The 18,274-nt window shown below is 45.8% G+C and overlaps 1 long non-coding RNA gene across 2 annotated transcripts in view; it reads left to right on the top strand.

Annotated features, from left to right (window-relative positions):
• LOC148473140 (uncharacterized) overlaps window positions 1–18,274 on the top strand; it is a 164,527-nt gene that overhangs the window by 113,320 nt on the left and 32,933 nt on the right. The window lies entirely within an intron of this gene.

The following is an 18,274-nucleotide window of genomic DNA, read 5'->3' as shown; positions in this document are numbered from 1 at the left end:
GTCTCTACACATACTTTTATATAACTAAATCAAAAGAAACATTTCTTTGACGCACTAATTAATATACAAGCTGCATGTCCACAATATAAGGTGTGTGTACACCCAATTAGAAAAACTAAATGTAGACAAACAATTGGGACTTCGCTTAGTAGAACTCAAGTTGTGAAATGGCAGACGGACATATAAGCTTGGCTTTAATCACATATAAAGAATCATAAAAGACACAATAAAAGTACACAATGTAATAAATATATTCTAATAGGTAAGATACTAGTATTATATATATTATATGCAACTAAAAAACAACCCAGATTAGTATTTAGGGATTCAATATATAATAAATAATGTTGTCCCACAGGAACATATCATACTAAAATGTGGGTGTTATTATCCTTTCATCTTAAAACACATAAAACTTTATCAATAGATTGTTTAGGCTCCACTTAAATCCGTGAGAGATGGTTTGCACAGGGATTAGAAGTCCCATATATTATGTCCGTCTCAAAAAAAGTAGGAGACCTTTTGTATGGTAATAAAGTGGCTCCTGCAGTGTCACAGTTAGTGCCCGCATTAGGTGTACCTGGTCAGCGGAGTTTTCCCAGGTGGCAGCCTGAGTCGGGCAGCCCTTCACCATTAGTCCTATTCAGCTCCCGTGTTCTCCAGAAAGTCCAGCTGCACAAAAACTCCTGGGCCGGCTGTGCGTGTAGCGGTGTACAGCGTGTGCGCTTGTCGTGCCTCCTCTGTTTGCAAGTTGTTGGACCAGGGTAACACTCCAGTCTCTCAGTCACAAACCCGGGGCTGTCTATGTAGAAGTCCGCTGACATGTTTCGCCCTTACACACGAGGGATTATCAAAGAGACAGAGGAAAATATTAACACATTGTGATTTTGTTGTATTTTATTTTGTTAAAAACATATTTGTGTAGGTTACCTTGGCAAATCGTGGTACAGTACTACCTATACCTTTAATGGAAAAAAAATATATATATTATATAGGAAATTTCCTTGAGGTTTAACCAATCTTTAACAAAATGTTATTTTTAACAGAAATAAAGTCACTTTTGCACAGATGGTTGTGAATTAATGGTGTCTGGGGGGGTCTGGCCTCCCTGCCGGTGCGTAGTGTAGTGAAGAGTTACTACTGAAGGAAGAATACCCCCACCAAGCTAACTCAGACCTGTACCTGCACCATACCATTTACACCAATACCACCCCAGGGTAATTACAGCTATGCTATGGAATAGCACACACGCACACACAGATGTCTGAATAGGATTTCTTAGTGCTGGCTTAAGGGTCAAGTGTGACAAAATTATCAGATGGAGGCGGTGGATCGAGAAAATGTGTAAAAGATAAATTTTATATTAGTATTTTCCATGGGACTACAGTTCCCAGAAAGCCTGCCCTGGCATGCCAGCACCTGGAGAACACAAAGGGATGGCTTGAATCCCTCAGCCATGAAAAGATCCGGGGGGGGCAATCAGTGTGATCGCTCCCCTCCCCCACCCAGTAGGCAGGCAGAGGAGACGGGTACAGTAGGCAGGCAGAGGAGACAGGTAGGCAGCTAAGTGCGGGGATCCGGGTGCTCATCCCTAGCTATGGCCCCGCCCCTTTCTGTACTGTCACATTCTGCCAGGTGAGCGCAGCTTTAGGACCCGATGTTCCATCTTCTATGATAATTATATAATAACTGAATGGTCTCTGAGGACTATACATTCCACAGGTGACATACAGCACTGCAGGCTGACAGGTCTGGGACTTTCCACAATTCATACAGGTACATTCCTTCCCCAGGGTGTAGCTAATAATACCACAACCAGCAACTCACCCAGTTCCACACATTACATTATATGATCCGTCATGCCACCATAGCTGCAATATTTGATATGTTTGTGTCTGTTTGTGTGCGTGAGACCATGTCTGTATATGTGTGTGTGCGTGCACGTGTGTCTGTGTGTGTACGTGCGTGTGTGTATATATATATATATATATATATATATATAATTATACACACACACACGTTCATATACACTAATATTACAAAAACGTGTCTGTCAGTTCCAGGTTCTTGCCAAAACTACTGAACCAATTTTCATGAAAACGACATTTTGTATAAGAAACCCATAGAAATAACCTGCACTCTATGATATCTCCATCTGTAAAGTTGAAGCTGAGCAATTACAAAAATTTTTTTTTATTCACATCGTCAATACAAGAAATAGGTGAGGCACGGCCAGTAAGGGGTGGGGGAGAGGTGCTTTGGGCCTGTGTCACGGCTGCCGACACTTGAGACTCCTGGAGGGAGTCAGGCCTACTGGGCACTATAAACTAAGGTGGTTTAGGAATTACCTGTTCATGGAATCTCAATAACATGGAATAAAAGAAAATAGAATTTATTCACAGGCAAAATATATAGCAACGTTTCACATAAAGTCTCAACAACAGAGAAGTTCAGCTATGCAGTAGTCAATATAGGAGTAAACCCCATATGTAAATAAAGTCTCTGATACTAATGTGGTGTGGAACCCCGAGTCCAATATGAGGCTAAGACCTCAGGATGGTATAAAGGACGTTACTAGGGTTGAGTCCTGTAGCGTGATGAAAATCTGGAACAGGGTTGCGTCCTGCAAAGTAGTGATGATCCGGAACAGGGTTGAACCCTGAGACGTTGTGAGAATCCGAGATGGGGTTGAGCCCTGTGATGTGAAGCAGGGTTGAGCCCTGCAATGCAGTGAAGATCTGGAGCAGGGTTGAGCCCTGTGATGTAGTAAAGATCCGGACCAGGGTTGAGCCCTGTGATGTAGTGAAGATCCAGCGCAGGGTTGAGCCCTGTGATGTAGTGAAGATCCGGGACAGGGTTGAGCCCTGCAGCATGACAAGAATCCGAAGTGGGGTTGAGCCCCGTGATGTAGTCAGGGTCCAGAGCAGGGTTGAGCCCTGCAGCGTGATGGGGATCCAGAGCGGGGTTGAGCCCTGCGATGCATTAAGGGTCCAGTGAGAATAACTGTAACGGTGCAGTTGACAACTGTACTAGAAGTGAGTTCAATGTCCACTGAAGTAGAAGATAGCAGGCAGAGTAAATAATCCAGCAGGGGATGCAACCACAGAGATGGAGCAGGATAACAATACTTAAGCAATGGCAATGCTGAGCTCTGTAGTGCGGCTGGTAACCAGTATCAGAAGTTTAACCGGAACATGGGCAGAGATATAGCAAAGTCCACAGCAAACCACAGGCACAGCAGGTATCTGGCAGGAGTCCGAGAAAGACCTGAAAGTAACATTGCACAGACACTGAGGCACAGTTAGTAACAGGCTTTATACTAGAGGTCTGTGATCCATAGGAAGTCCAGAACATGTGACCCAAATGGAATCAGGTTTGAAATAATGAGCAATCAGAATCCCACAACCTGACAACACCTTTAATACAGATGATCATTTTAACTCTCTATCCCCTGTATGTGGGGAATGCCAGCAACCAGGATAGCTCCTCCAACAACCACAATGGAACTTTGGTAAATGTAGTTTATCTTTATGTACTGAGATAGTCACAGTTCTGACAGTACCCCCTCCCCCCCCTTTTTGGGTGGTCTCCAAACACCAACCAGGTTTTAAAGGGAATTTAGCATGAAAATTACGAATAAATTTAAAAGCATGGCCATCAGAGTCTTTAATCCAAGATCTCTCCTCCGGGCCATAACCCTTCCAGTCTATGAGATATTGCAATTGATTTTGATGCTTCCGTGAATCCAGAATCTTATCGATCTCAAACTCCACACCTCGAGAAGTTGTTATGGGAGGTACTTTAGGCAAGCTCTCATGAAATCGATTAAGAATCAATGGTCTAAGCAAGGAGACATGGTTGGAGGTAACTGTAACTTACATGCCACTGGGTTGATAATTTTTACAATACAAAAAGGCCCAATATACCGGGGAGCAAACTTCATAGTAGGTGTCACGACCCTGTCTAGTTGTCACTTTTTTGCCTTGGGACTTACCCCTGTCAGCTCCTCCATGGATCTGTGTGTGTAATTTGCCTGGAGGATTTGCTCTGATTATTGCACCTGGCCTCTCCTCTGTCTGTGAGCACTGCTAGCCCTGATTGGAATCACAGGTGTGGTTCTGATTCTCAGAGCTGCAGAGATGAATACTCCCTCTGCATGTTGTGCCTTCCACCACTCAGAATGCTACTACCAGACCACCTGTCCGTATCCACCAATTGCTGCCAGACCCATGGTATATATATCCTCTCCTGATAGCATTCTGGGCCTGAACATCGCATCTTCCCGTGGTGTATGGTTCATGCTGTTTCTGTGTTCTAGTATATCCCTGAAACCTGCTACAGCAATCTCTGGCGCTATCCAGAAAACCTGTTTCAGCTGTACCTGGCAATCCAGTAAATCTGCTGGCAGCAACCCCCGATGCTTCCAGAAAACCTGTTACAGCCAAACCTGGCAATCCAGTAAGCCTGCTGACAGCAACCCCTGGTGCATCCCGAAAACCTGCTACAGTAATACCTGGCATCCAGACGTCCTGTTACAGCAATACCTGGCCTGTGCTTTGCTGCTAGTCCTACTCCTGGTTGGTCCCTGGCACTCTGTAAACCTGCATCGTGTTACCCTGCCTTGCTTCCTGCTGTGGATCAACTCCTGACCCTTTTACCTACCTACTCCGTCCATGAACCTAAAATTCCCAAACCTACCCATTCCTTCCTGAAACCTGTTATTCCCAATTATCCTATCCAGCCTGCACCTGAATTCCAACATTGTTACAGCATTTCCAGATTACCCTGTTTAGCCCTCATCTCAGCATTACCTGACTTCCCTTCAGCCATTGTCACATTCCAGTCCAGAGTCAAGTTCCAAGCTCATCAGTTCAGTCCACGTTGTTCCAGTCCAGAGTCAAGTTCCAAGCCGTTGTTCCAGTCCAGAGTCAATTTCTTAGTTCATCAGTTCAATTCAACAAGTCTTCCTGCCGGTCCCAGTCCGGTCCCTCCAGTTCCTGTCATTTATCATCAAAGGCAGTTTTCACTGCTACACAAGTCTTAAGCTGCATACACACACAACGATTCTTTTAATGATTATCGTTAAACGATATCGTTTAACGATAATTGATGGCAAAAATCGTTCACTTTCTGAGTCAAATGATGAACGATTATCGTTCATGCGCGTTCACGTTTGTAGTTTGTCGTTTGTAGTTTGTCGTTCAGTCAGACTTGTCAACTCAACGATTTTCATTAAGGGAATATGCAAAAATCGTTTGTAGTTCATAAAAATCGTTCATGACATTTAGTAAATGAACAACTTTAGTAAACTATTTTAGTAAATTTTTTCAAGGGAAAAAATCGTTTACTTAAATCGTTCATTAAAAAAATCGTTGTGTGTGTATGCAGCTTTATAAATAGAGCTATCTACATTATCTGTGATTCCAGTCATGCCGGCCTCCGTTAAAACCCGATCACCACCTGAGACAGGTAACTCGCAGACACCAATCATGACAGAATGTTCAGGCCCAACGATGGTGGCGGATCAAGCACCTATTAAGGGACTAGATGCTTTCCGCAACCTGGTCACCTGCTTGGATTCACAGGAGGCCGTACAGCATCAAGTGCTACAGCTTTTGAAAATCCTGAATAACCGGCTAGATGTTACCCAAACCTTACCTGAACCCCTAACTACCTTCCATTGACTGCTGGAACAGCTTCAGGCTCTACTCACCAAAATTTTTCAGATCATTCCTGAATTTCTTAGAGCTGCCTCTGTCTCGACTAAAATCTCTGCCTTGGAATCCCTAAGAAACAAGGATTCTTCCGAACCAAGTAATGTCAGACATCGTAGTTACCCACGCCCCAAGCTCTCTGTGGCCGAACGCCAGCGGCGCAAAGATTTACAGCTCTGCCTCTATTGTGGGAGTTCTGACCACTTCATTAAAGACTGTTTCCTTTGCAACTCCAGCAGTGGTTCCAAGTATCAACGTCTCAGTGCCCATTCCGGTTCCAGCTCGAATTCTGCCCGTTCCGGTTCCAGCCCGGATTCTGCCCGTTCCGGTCCCAGCCCGGATTCTGCCCGTTCGGGTCCCAGCCCGGATTCTGCCCATTCTGGCTCCAGCCCGGATTCTGCCCATTCCGGTCCAAGCCTGGATTCTGCTTGTCCCAGTAGGGGACTCCAGTCAGCAGCCCCAGGATGGGTCTCAAGTCTCGTACCACAGGAGGGGGTTTCAAGTCTCGTACCCCAGGAGGGGTTTTCAAGTCTCATACCCCAGGAGGGGGTTTCAAGTCTTGCACCCCAGCAAGGGGTTTCAAGTCTCATGCCCCAGGAAGGGGTTTCAAGTCTCACGCCCCAGAAGGGGGTCTCAAGTCTCACGCCCCAGGAAGGGGTTTCAACTCCCATTCCCCAGAAGGGGATCTCAAGTCTGGTACCCCAGGAAGGGGTTTCAAGTCTCGTGCCCCAGGAAGGGGTTTCAAGTCTCGTGCCCCAGGAAGGGGTTTCAAGTCTCACGCCCCAGAAGGGGGTCTCAAGTCTCATGCCCCAGGAGGGGGTCTCAAGTCTCGTGCCCCAGGAGGGGGTATCAAGTCTCAAGCCTCAGGAGGGGGTTTCAAGTTCCTGTTATCAGGGAGAAGTGTCTTGTACTACAAAATCTGATTATGGTTCCTGTTCACCGTCTCCTGCATATATTGTTCAAGAAGATGACAATCTCTGTAGTCTGTTCTCAGCTTTGATTGTTGATGCTACTGTCTCTAGCTCCCCAGGACTCCTTCCAGTTCCATCAATTGGTCCAAATTCCGAACATCGGTCAGCTTCAGTTATTTCGACTCCTCATCAATCGGAGCATCCTCAAATTTCCTCCTGCCAGGCACCTGAAAGTGCTCCACAATCCTTGAACACACAGGATTTGTCAGATACTTCACCATGCATTTATTTTGATGGGGACTTGTTTCAATAAAGCATAGTATTGAGATAATTCTTCAGTATGATGAATTCTTCTCTGCCATGTGGAGTCAAGTCTACTAATATTGTAGAGTTTGTTATCTCATCTTTTCAAGGTAAAGCTTGGGACTGGGTTGCCCCTATTTACAACTCCAAAGATCCAATGCTTCAAAATATAAAGACTTTCAAGTGAAGCTGTTGTCAAAGAATTTGGTCCTTACCCTGTAAACCAAAATTCTAGTGAAGTTCTCAGTTCCAAAATATTGTCCAAGCACTCTGTTTGTGCTACCAAGAATTCATCCTCCACTCCTCTGAAATCCAAACAAGGTCAAGTTTTCAAGGGCAAGCATGCCGAATTCTAGGCATCCCAAGAGAGCAGCACTTTTGAATCTGTAACCCAGAACATGACTTGTGCACACACCTCCTTGTCCCCTTTCTGCTACTGTTCCTCCCAAAATTCTGATCCTGTCCTTCCCAGCCACATATTTCCAGAGGAGTTACCAAAGATTCCTGGTCCATTGGTTGGCACAAAACGTTCTCGCAGCAAAAAGAAGAATCGGCGAAGGTCTTGAACTATCTCCTTTGTAGACTTTCCACTCCAAGTATCCCAAGAAATTGAGAATTGGGAAGATGTCTGAAGAAAGTTTTTGTTTTGGTGTCCGGAGTCCACCCATAAAGAGGGGGGTACTGTCACGACCCTGTCTAGTTGTCACCTTTTTGTCTTGGGACTTACCCCTGTCAGCTCCCCCATGGATCTCTGTGTGTAATTTGCCTGGAGGATTTGCTCTGATTATTGCACCTGGCCTCTCCTCTGTCTGTGAGCACTGCTAGCCCTGATTGGAATCACAGGTGTGGTTCTGATTCTCAGAGCTGCAGTGATGAATACTCCCTCTGCATGTTGTGCCTTCCACCACTCAGAATGCTACTACCAGACCACCTGTCCGTATCCACCAATTGCTGCCAGACCCATGGTATATATATCCTCTCCTGATAGCATTCTGGGCCTGAACATCTCGTCTTCCCATGGTGTATGGTTCATGCTGTTTCTGTGTTCTAGTATATCCCTGAAACCTGCTACAGCAATCCCTGGCGCTATCCAGAAAACCTGTTTCAGCTGTACCTGGCAATCCAGTAAATCTGCTGGCAGCAACCCCCGATGCTTCCAGAAAACCTGTTACAGCAAAACCTGGCAATCCAGTAAGCCTGCTGACAGCAACCCCTGGTGCATCCCAAAAACCTGCTACAGTAATACCTGGCATCCAGACGTCCTGTTACAACAATAGCTGGCCTGTGCTTTGCTGATAGTCCTACTCCTGGTTGGTCCCTGGCACTCTGTAAACCTGCATCATGTTACCCTGCCTTGCTTCCTGCTGTGGATCAACTCCTGACCCTTTTACCTACCTACTCTGTCCATGAACCTAAAATTCCCAAACCTACCCATTCCTTCCTGAAACCTGTTATTCCCAATTATGCGATCCAGCCTGCACCTGAATTCCAACCTTGTCACAGCATTTCGAGATTACCCTGTTTAGCCCTCATCTCAGCCATTCCAGTCCAGAGTCAAGTTCCAAGCTCATCAGTTCTATCCACGTTGTTCCAGTCCAGAGTCAAGTTCTTAGTTCATCAGTTCAATTCAACAAGTCTTCCTGCCGGTCCCAGTCCGGTCCCTCCAGTTCCTGTCATTTATCATCAAAGGCAGTTTTCACTGCTACACAAGTCTTATAAATAGAGCTATCTACATTATCTGTGATTCCAGTCATGCCGGCCTCCGTTGAAACCCGATCACCACCTGAGACAGGTAACTCGCAGACACCAATCATGACAGTAGGTACTTTAAGTTGAAGACAACCAGACATGATCCCCAACAGAAAATTTAGGAAGAGCCGAACATTTTCTATCAGCAAAAATTTTATAATTATGAGAGGCTTTCCTAAGACACTTATGTACCTGTCTCCAAATTCCAGAAAAATGTTGGAGAGTAGCTTTAGCTGCTGGAACATCCACTATAGGAATTGATTGAAGCTCAGGAACTCAAGAATGCTGACCAGAGTTGGCAAAAAAAGGACTTACACCTGTAGCAGATGAATAATGAAAGTTATGGGCAAACTCAGCCCAAGGCAAAAAATCCATCCAATCATCTTGAGAAAAGGAAATATACATTCTCAAGAAGGTCTCCAACTCCTGGTTCACTCTTTCAGTTTGTCCATTTGACTAAGGATGATATGCAGAAGAAAACTGTAATTTAATTTGTAATGATGAACATAAGGCCCTCCAAAAATGAGCAACAAACTGGACACCCCGATCAGACACTATCTCAGAAGGAAGTCCATGAAGATGGAATATCTCTTTAATAAATATTTGTGTCAATTTGGGGGCTGATGGAATTCGAGCCAAAGGACAAAAATGAGCCATCTTGGTAAAATGATCCACCACTACCCAAATAAACGTAGATCCCCTAGACTCAGGAAGATCTGTGATAAAATCCATGGAAAGATGGGTCCATGGTTGGGTAGGAATGGGTAGTGGATGGAGAGGACCCACAGGAGACTGCCAGGAGGATTTATGTTGTACACACTTAGAACAAGAACGTATAAACTCTTGGACATCTTTTTTCATGGAAGGCCACCAATAAGAACGTTGCAAAAATGAGTACATTTTATGAACCCCTGGGTGTCCAGAGAAACGAGAACTATGAGCCCAGGAAAGAAGTTTACCTCATAATTCAGGTGCCACAAATATCTTCCCAGGAGGAGGATCCGGAGAGATGGAGGTTGAAGAAAAGGCCAGAGGGTTTATTATAGGGTACCTTTGATCCTCATTTTGTTCTTTCTCTTCCAACATCGAGCGAGAAATTGCATCTGCCTTTTTATTCAATGAACCTGGACGATACCCGAGAACAAAATCAAAACGAGAAAAGAAGAGTGCCCAACGAGCCTGTCATGGGTTCAAACAATGGGCAGTCTTCAAATACAGCAAATTCTTATGATCTGTAAAAATAGTAACGGGATACTTTGTGCCTTCTAATAAATATCTCCATTCCTCCAACACTAACTTAATAGCTAACAATTCTTGGTCCCCAATGGAGTAATTACTCTCAGCACTGGAAAACTGTCTTTAAAAGAATCCACAAGATTCTGTTCTCCCATCTGCAGCCACTTTGGACAAAATAGCCCCAACTCCATAAGTGGAGGTATCCACTTCCAGAATAAATGGTTTCTCAACATCAGGTTGAACTAGAATAGGGGCCACAGAAAATGCATCTTTAAGAGTCTGGAAGGCATCCAACGCCTCTGGGGACCACACTTTGGGATTAGCCCCTTTTTTTGTCATAGCAGTGATTGGAGCCACAATCGTTGAAAACGCTTTGATAAACTTTCTGTAATAATTGGCAAAGCCTAAAAATCTCTGAATAGACCTTAATGAAGTGGGCAAAACCCAATCTTGAATAGCCTTTAACTTCTCGGGGTGCTTCTGAAGTTCGGAACCAGAGATAATATACCCCAAAAAGGGTATAACTGGAACTTCAAAAACGCACTTGGAGATCTTACCATAAAGCTTATTAGCTCGAAGATGGCTTAATACCTCTTTGACATGGGTATGATGATCAGAAAGATTCCTGGAAAAAATCAAAATATGATCAAGATAAACAATAACAAACTGATAAAGTATATCTCGGAAAATTTAATTAACAAACTTCTGGAACACCGCGGGAGCATTACATAAACCAAAAGGCCTGACAAGGTTCTCATAATGGGCATCTCATGTATTAAACGCAGTTTTCCACTCATCTCCTTCTTTAACTCTAATCAAGTTATAAGCTCCCCTTAAATCAAGTTCAGTAAACAGTCGAGACCCCTTAACTCTGTCAAACAATTCTGTAATGAGAGGCAAAGGATATTTGTTTTTTACCGTGATCTCATTTAGACCTCTAAAGTCGATAAATGGACGAAGAACACCATCTTCTTTCTTTCCAAAAAAGAAACCCGCTCCAGCGGGAGATGAATAAGGCCTGATAAACCCCTTTTGTAGGTTATCTTGCACATATTCAGACATGGCTTGAGTCTCAGGAACAGAGAGAGGGTATACTCGACCTTTGGGTGGTATTTTACCAGGAATAAGTTCAATAAGACAATCCCAGGGACGATGCGGTGGCCGTTCGTCTGCCGCCGGCTCAGAAAAGACACCAGCAAATTCATGATAAGGCTGTGGGAGAGAAGGTGGAACATCTACTTTCACTTCAGCCATTCGTACCACATGAATCAAACAATTTAATTTGCATTTAGGACTCCAAGAAAGAATTTGAGAACAAGTCCAGTCAATATGAGGGTTATGAAGAGTTAACCATGGTAAACCAAGAACTATATCATACATAGAAATAGGTAATACCAAAAACTCCAAACTTTCTTCATGCAAAGCTCCTACCCTCAACTTCATAGACTTTGTTTGATGCGTAACATATCCATTAGAAATTCTAGTCCCATTTACTGCAGAAAGGGAAAGATAACGGGTTAATTTGACAACAGGAATTTGCAATTTTTGAACCAATGACAGCGAAATAAAATTGCCCGTTGCTCCAGAATCTAGCAATGCAGAAAACTCTTGACATGGAGACCCAAAATCAGGAATGCTCACAGAAATTAAACAGTCCTTTTTGGGCGGAACTTTTGAAAGCACCCCTAGTTTGACTTCCCATCCATCAACTATGGACGACCGTTTCCCGGCCTCATTGGACATTTAGCCCAAAAATTCTCTGAGGATGCACAATACAAGCACAAATTAGAACGCCTCCTACATTGCTTCTCCACTTCAGACAACTTAGCTTTATTAATTTGCATAGGCTCATCAGATGTACCATGAAAAGAGCGAGACTGGGGAAGAGAACTTTTAGAACACTCAATGTGATTCCTCTGATCCCTTTGTTCTCGCATACGCAAATCAATTTTAATAGTCAATTAAATTAACTCATCCAAATTCTCAGGAAGATCCCGAGTCACTAACTCATCTTTAAGTTTTTCAGAGAGACCATTCCAATATGCTGCTCTTAATGCCTCATTGTTCTGCTGCTATAGTTTGAAAGCGAACCACATACTGGCCAACTGGAGCTGTTCCTTGTTTTACTCATAAAATGTCCACAGACGCGGCCACTGATCTACCAGGCTTGTCAAGTATCCTTTTAAAAGTGGAAACAAAAGCTTGGTAAATAGACATTAAAGCATAATTTCTCTCCCATAAAGGAGAGGCCCACTCGAGAGCAGCACCAGACAATAATGACATAATATAAGCCACATTAACACGAGAGGTGGTAAAAATTTGGGGTAATAATTCAAAATGAATCTCACATTGGTTGAGAAATCCTCTACAGCTTTTTGGATAACCATCATAAGAGGTACAGTAGAAGTCGGTAAGCGTAGATGGGATGCAGGAGCCCCTGATGTACTTGTAACAGGAATTTTAAGTTTATCAAGATGTGTGGAAAGATCCTGTAAACATTGCAAAACTTGAACTTGAGTATTTTCCTGTACTTCCAGATGGGCGGTCAAACCCTGAAGCACCTGTACCCCAGTAGCCTGTTCCAGTTCTGGATTCATTTTTAGGTCTGTGCAAACTGTCACGGCTGCCGACACTTGAGACTCCTGGAAGGAAACAGGCCTACTGGGTGCTATAAACTGAGGTGGTTTTAGGAATGACCTGTTCATGGAATCTCAATAACACGGAATAACAGTAAATAGAATTTATTCACAGGCAAAATATATAGCAACGTTTCACATAAAGTCTCAACAACACAAATGTTCAGATATGCAGTAGTCAATATAGGAGTAAACCCCCATATATAAATAAAGTCTCTGATACTAATGTGGTGGGGAACCCTGAGTCCCATATGAGGCTAAGACCTCAGGATGGTATAAAGGACGTTACTAGGGTTGAACCCTGTAGCGTGATGAAAATCCGGAACAGGGTTGCGTCCTGCAATGTAGTGAAGATCTAGAAAAGGGTTGAGCCCTGAGACATGGTGAGAATCTGATACAGGGTTGAGCCCTATGATGTGAAGCAGGGTTGAGCCCTGTGATGTAGTAAAGATTCGGAGCAGGGTTGAGCCCTGAGACGTGGTGAGAATCCGAGATGGGGTTGAGCCCTGTGATGTGAAGCAGGGTTGAGCCCTGCAATGCAGTGAAGATCTGGAGCAGGGTTGAGCCCTGTGATGTAGTAAAGATCCGGAGCAGGGTTGAGCCCTGTGATGTAGTGAAGATCCAGAGCAGGGTTGAGCCCTGTGATGTAGTGAAGATCCGGGACAGGGTTGAGCCCTGCAGTGTGACAATAATCCGAAGTGGGGTTGAGCCCCGTGATGTAGTGAGGGTCCGGAGCAGGGTTGAGCCCCACGATGCACGAAGGGTCTGGTGACTATAACTGTAATGGTGCAGTTGCCAACTGTATTAGAGGTGAGTTCAATGTCCATGGAAGTAGAAGACAGCAGGCAGAGTAAATAACCCAGCAGGGGATGCAACCATAGCGATGGAGCAGGAAAACAATACTTAGGCAATGGCAATGCTGAGCTCTGTAGTGCGGCTGGTAACCAGTATCAGAAGTTTAACCGGAACACGGGCAGAGATATAGCAAAGTCCACAACAAACCACAGGCACAGCGGGTATCTGGCAGGAGTCCGAGAAAGACCTGAAAGTAATGTTGCACAGACACTGAGACACAGTTAGTAACAGGCTTTATACTAGAGGTCTGTGATCCATAGGAAGTTCAGAACATGTGACCCAAATGGAATCAGGTTTGAAATAATGAGCAATCAGAAATCCCACAACCTGACAACACCTTGGAAACAGATGATAATTTTAACTCTCTATCCCCTGTATGTGGGGAACGCCAGCAACCAGGATAGCTCCTCCAATGACCACAATGGAACTTTGGCAAATGTAGTTTATCTTTATGTACTGAGATAGTCACAGTCCTGACAGCCTGCGGTCACATGAATAGGATAGGCTACATAGCAGTCTGTGCACAGGGCACACAGTGACATTGGTGAGATAGGTGTGGCACAATGCGTGTGGCTGGTAAGGGGTGGGGGGAGGAGCTTTGGGCCCACGGTCACATGTATAGGATAGGCTACATAGTAGTCTGTGTACAGGGCACACAGTGACATTGGTGAGATAGGTGTGGCACCATGCACATGGCCAGTAAGGGGTGGGGGGAGGGGCTTTGGTCCCGCAGTCACATGAATAGGATAGGCTACATAGCAGTCTGTGTACAGGGCACACAGTGACATTGGTGAGATAGGTGTGGCACCATGCACATGGCCAGTAAGGGGTGGGGGGAGAGGGGCTTTGAGCCCGTGGTCAAATGAATAAGACAGGCTACATAGCAGTCTGTGCACAGGGCACACAGTGACATTGGTGAGATAGGTGTGGCACCATGCACATGGCCAGTAAGGGGTGGGGGGAGAGGGGCTTTGGGCCCGTGGTCAAATGAATAAGATAGGCTACATAGCAGTCTGTGCACAGGGCACACAGTGACATTGGTGAGATAGGTGTGGCACCATGTGTGTGGCTGTTAAGGGGTGGGGGGCGGAGCTTTGGGCCCACGGTCACATGTATAGGATAGGCTACATAGCAGTCTGTGCACAGGGCACACAGTGACATTGGTGAGATAGGTGTGGCACCATGCACATGGCCAGTAAGGGGTGGGGGGAGGGGCTTTGGTCCCGCAGTCACATGAATAGGATAGGCTACATAGCAGTCTGTGTACAGGGCACACAGTGACATTGGTGAGATAGGTGTGGCACCATGCACATGGCCAGTAAGGGGTGGGGGGAGAGGGGCTTTGAGCCCGTGGTCAAATGAATAAGACAGGCTACATAGCAGTCTGTGCACAGGGCACACAGTGACATTGGTGAGATAGGTGTGGCACCATGCACATGGCCAGTAAGGGGTGGGGGGAGAGGGGCTTTGGGCCCGTGGTCAAATGAATAAGATAGGCTACATAGCAGTCTGTGCACAGGGCACACAGTGACATTGGTGAGATAGGTGTGGCACCATGTGTGTGGCTGGTAAGGGGTGGGGGGCGGAGCTTTGGGCCCACGGTCACATGTATAGGATAGGCTACATAGTAGTCTGTGTACAGGGCACACAATGACATTGGTGAGATAGGTGTGGCACCATGCACATGGCCAGTAAGGGGTGGGGGGAGAGGGGCTTTGAGCCCGTGGTCAAATGAATAAGATAGGCTACATAGCAGTCTGTGCACAGGGCACACAGTGACATTGGTGAGATAGGTGTGGCACCATGCACATGGCCAGTAAGGGGTGGGGGGAGAGGGGCTTTGAGCCCGTGGTCAAATGAATAAGATAGGCTACATAGCAGTCTGTGCACAGGGCACACAGTGACATTGGTGAGATAGGTGTGGCACCATGTGTGTGGCTGGTAAGGGGTGGGGGGAGGAGCTTTGGGCACACAGTCACATGAATAGGATAGGCTACATAGTAGTCTGTGTACAGGGCACACAATGACATTGGTAAGATAGGTGTGGCACCATGCACATGGCCAGTAAGGGGTGGGCGGAGAGGGGCTTTGAGCCCGTGGTCAAATGAATAAGATAGGCTACATAGCAGTCTGTGCACAGGGCACACAGTGACATTGGTGAGTGGTGGGTGAAGGCGCTGCTGCCACCAGTTTGAATAGCGCTGCTGGTCAAGTGGGCCACTCCCGCCACAGGGTCCCTATGCAAAGCAATAGAATTGGAACACATCCAATAAAACAGAAGCGATTTCATTATGGTCAAAGCCACGGGCTTCAGTTAGTGTGACCAGATGGCCTCAGCCCGACTCCCGATCACAGGTTGGGGGTTTGAACCCACCGGGCCTTGGGGAATCAGGGATTCCCACTTACGATCAGTGACCGCCTGTCACTGACTCTGCCCACTGTGCCATGGGCATGTAACGACGCTGCCACCACCAAACTCCTTCCGTCGGCATTTGGAACCGTTTCTCATGTACTCAGGCTCCTACCACCGGCACATGGAACTGCATCTGCTGCATATGCGTCGGTTAGCTGTGGTCACACCTCCTGATTTGTGTTGGCCGTTTCCTCCTGGTCCCTCGCAATGAACCAGGCTCTGCATGGAAGCTGGCAGAGGGCTTGAGCTTTGGGGATGCTGAGCTCCACCCAGAACAGTAGGAGAACGGAATAGCGTTTGGCTCAGTTCTGTTGGTCACAGGATGCAGATGCAATCGAATAGGCAAAGGTTTTTATTGCTCATAGGGGCATATTCAATCCCAAGCATAAAGTCCCATACTTTTCACCGACATCCCTGGTTTTCAATGCGGAAAAGTATTGCGCACGTGCCCACTTTTCCCCATATTCAATTAGAAATCTGCAAAAACGGGACCCGGCAAAACTCTAACATCCAAAAAGTACTGTCAGATTTGGGGAAATCAGCCTGACATCCCCCAAAAGATATGTATAGGAAAGGGTCCTAGACTGCACACCCTGAATATGGAATCAGCATCTAGTACCGCCGGCCGCATTGTTAATTAAGGTAAGTATTGCTATCTTAACACCCCCCCTTAACCCTAACCCTCCCTTAGGGGTCCCAACCTCACCCCCATGTGCCTAACCCTAACCCCCTCTAAGTGCCCCCCGCAGCCTAACCCTAACCTCCCCCCAGGGGGCTAACCCTAACCCCCCTTCCCCTAGCCTAACCCTAACCCTCCCAGGGTGTGCATAACCCTAAGTCCCCCCCAGGAGCCCCTTAACCTAACCCTCCCCCTCATGGCTGTCCACACCTGGTGCCTGGCTTACCTTCGTACAGTTTTGCCAGGCGTCGGGCTCCCGGCATAGGTAAAATGACAGGCATCGGGATTTCGACATCTGTCATTAGACCCTTGCCGGGATTAGACAGTCGGGATGCCGACGGTTGGCATTTAGACCATCGGCATCCCGACTGCACACCCTGAATATATATAATGGGAGGTGCTACCTGTTGAGACTATTAATGCAGGCACAGAAAGAGACAAATCACAAGTGCACAACTCCAAATAACTAATTATATATAAATACATTATGCAATAAATAAATAGAGGTTTTTAGCATAATAATGGCCAAGGTTATGGGCCTACCCACCATATCCAGGTAACCTCTATAGGGTAGGTCCCTAACATACTAGGGTTCAAATCTAGAGTGCAGGACACCCGCAAACCAGCTCAGGCGAGCCACCCCGGGCATCGCTCTAATGAGTTATAATAGCGATGCCCTGGAGCAGCCCAACCAGAGCAATTCAGGGGACCCACACCCCAAAAATCAACCCAAAGTAATTCGGAGTTGTGCACTTGTGATTTGTCTCTTTCTGTACCCCCCCAAAGATGCACTGACATTGGGGATCACTCTAGTTACCCCTGAATAGGCCTGCTGCTAATTAGCGTCTTTGCATAAGTGGTGAAAAATAGCATTTAGCGGGTTTTTTTCGTTGAAAATAAGTAGTCCCAGTAAAATTGGGGTACATGAAAATGGGTGCAAGCATATTTTTACGTTGCTAAAGTAAAGTTTTAAAAATCCACCTGCCGCAAGCACCTGCAAACTTAGAAACAGCTGGGATATACTTGGGGACCCCCCTGGAGTCTATTTCGGTAGTTTACACTTTGTACCCCAACTTTGCACTTTTTCACTCCCAAAACTAAAATTTACTTTTTTGGGGTGATCTAAAGACTTTTTAAAACTTTTTTTTAAACACAGTTTACCATTGAGGGACTGTCCCAAGGGTGCATGGGGGTTCCCCCAGCTTTGCACCCCAAAACCCCAATTCTGCACTTTTTATTTACACTTATTCATAGGCGAAAATTTTTAACAAATCCCATTGCATTGAGTTTCCGCACCGGCAGAAAGTCTTCGGAATGGAATACATAGAAACTTTTTGCAAGGTGAAATGACGTCAATCGCAATAATTTTACGCAAAAACTGACTTTTCGCACCTAATTTAATACGGCCCATAGTCTTGAAAAAGTCCTTCCCTCAGCTGTTACTGAAACATCAGCATACAGACAGCTTAGCAGCAATTCTTCTCCACAAAGGATATACCGTACAAAGATGTCCTCATACACAGGCTTGCAGGCTCTATATATATATATATATTAGGGGTGAGCGGGTATCCGAGTCTGATCCGAGTCAGGCTCGACTTTTCCCGCCTGACTCGGATCTGAAATCGAGGCAAAACGTCATCATCCCGCCTTCCGAGTCTCGCGGGTTTTGGATCCTATATAAGGTACCCGCGTCGGCGCCATTTTCTCACTCGGCTGTGGACAGTGAAGAGGGAGGGTGGGAGTTAGGGCTGTGTAGTGTAGTGTAGTGTAGTGCTGCT

The sequence above is a fragment of the Taudactylus pleione genome, unplaced genomic scaffold (assembly GCF_031769625.1).
Source record: "Taudactylus pleione unplaced genomic scaffold, aTauple2 ptg000966l, whole genome shotgun sequence".
Lineage (NCBI taxonomy): Eukaryota > Metazoa > Chordata > Amphibia > Anura > Myobatrachidae > Taudactylus > Taudactylus pleione.
Note: the sequence above shows the minus strand (reverse complement) of the source record. Positions and strands in the feature narration are given on the sequence as shown.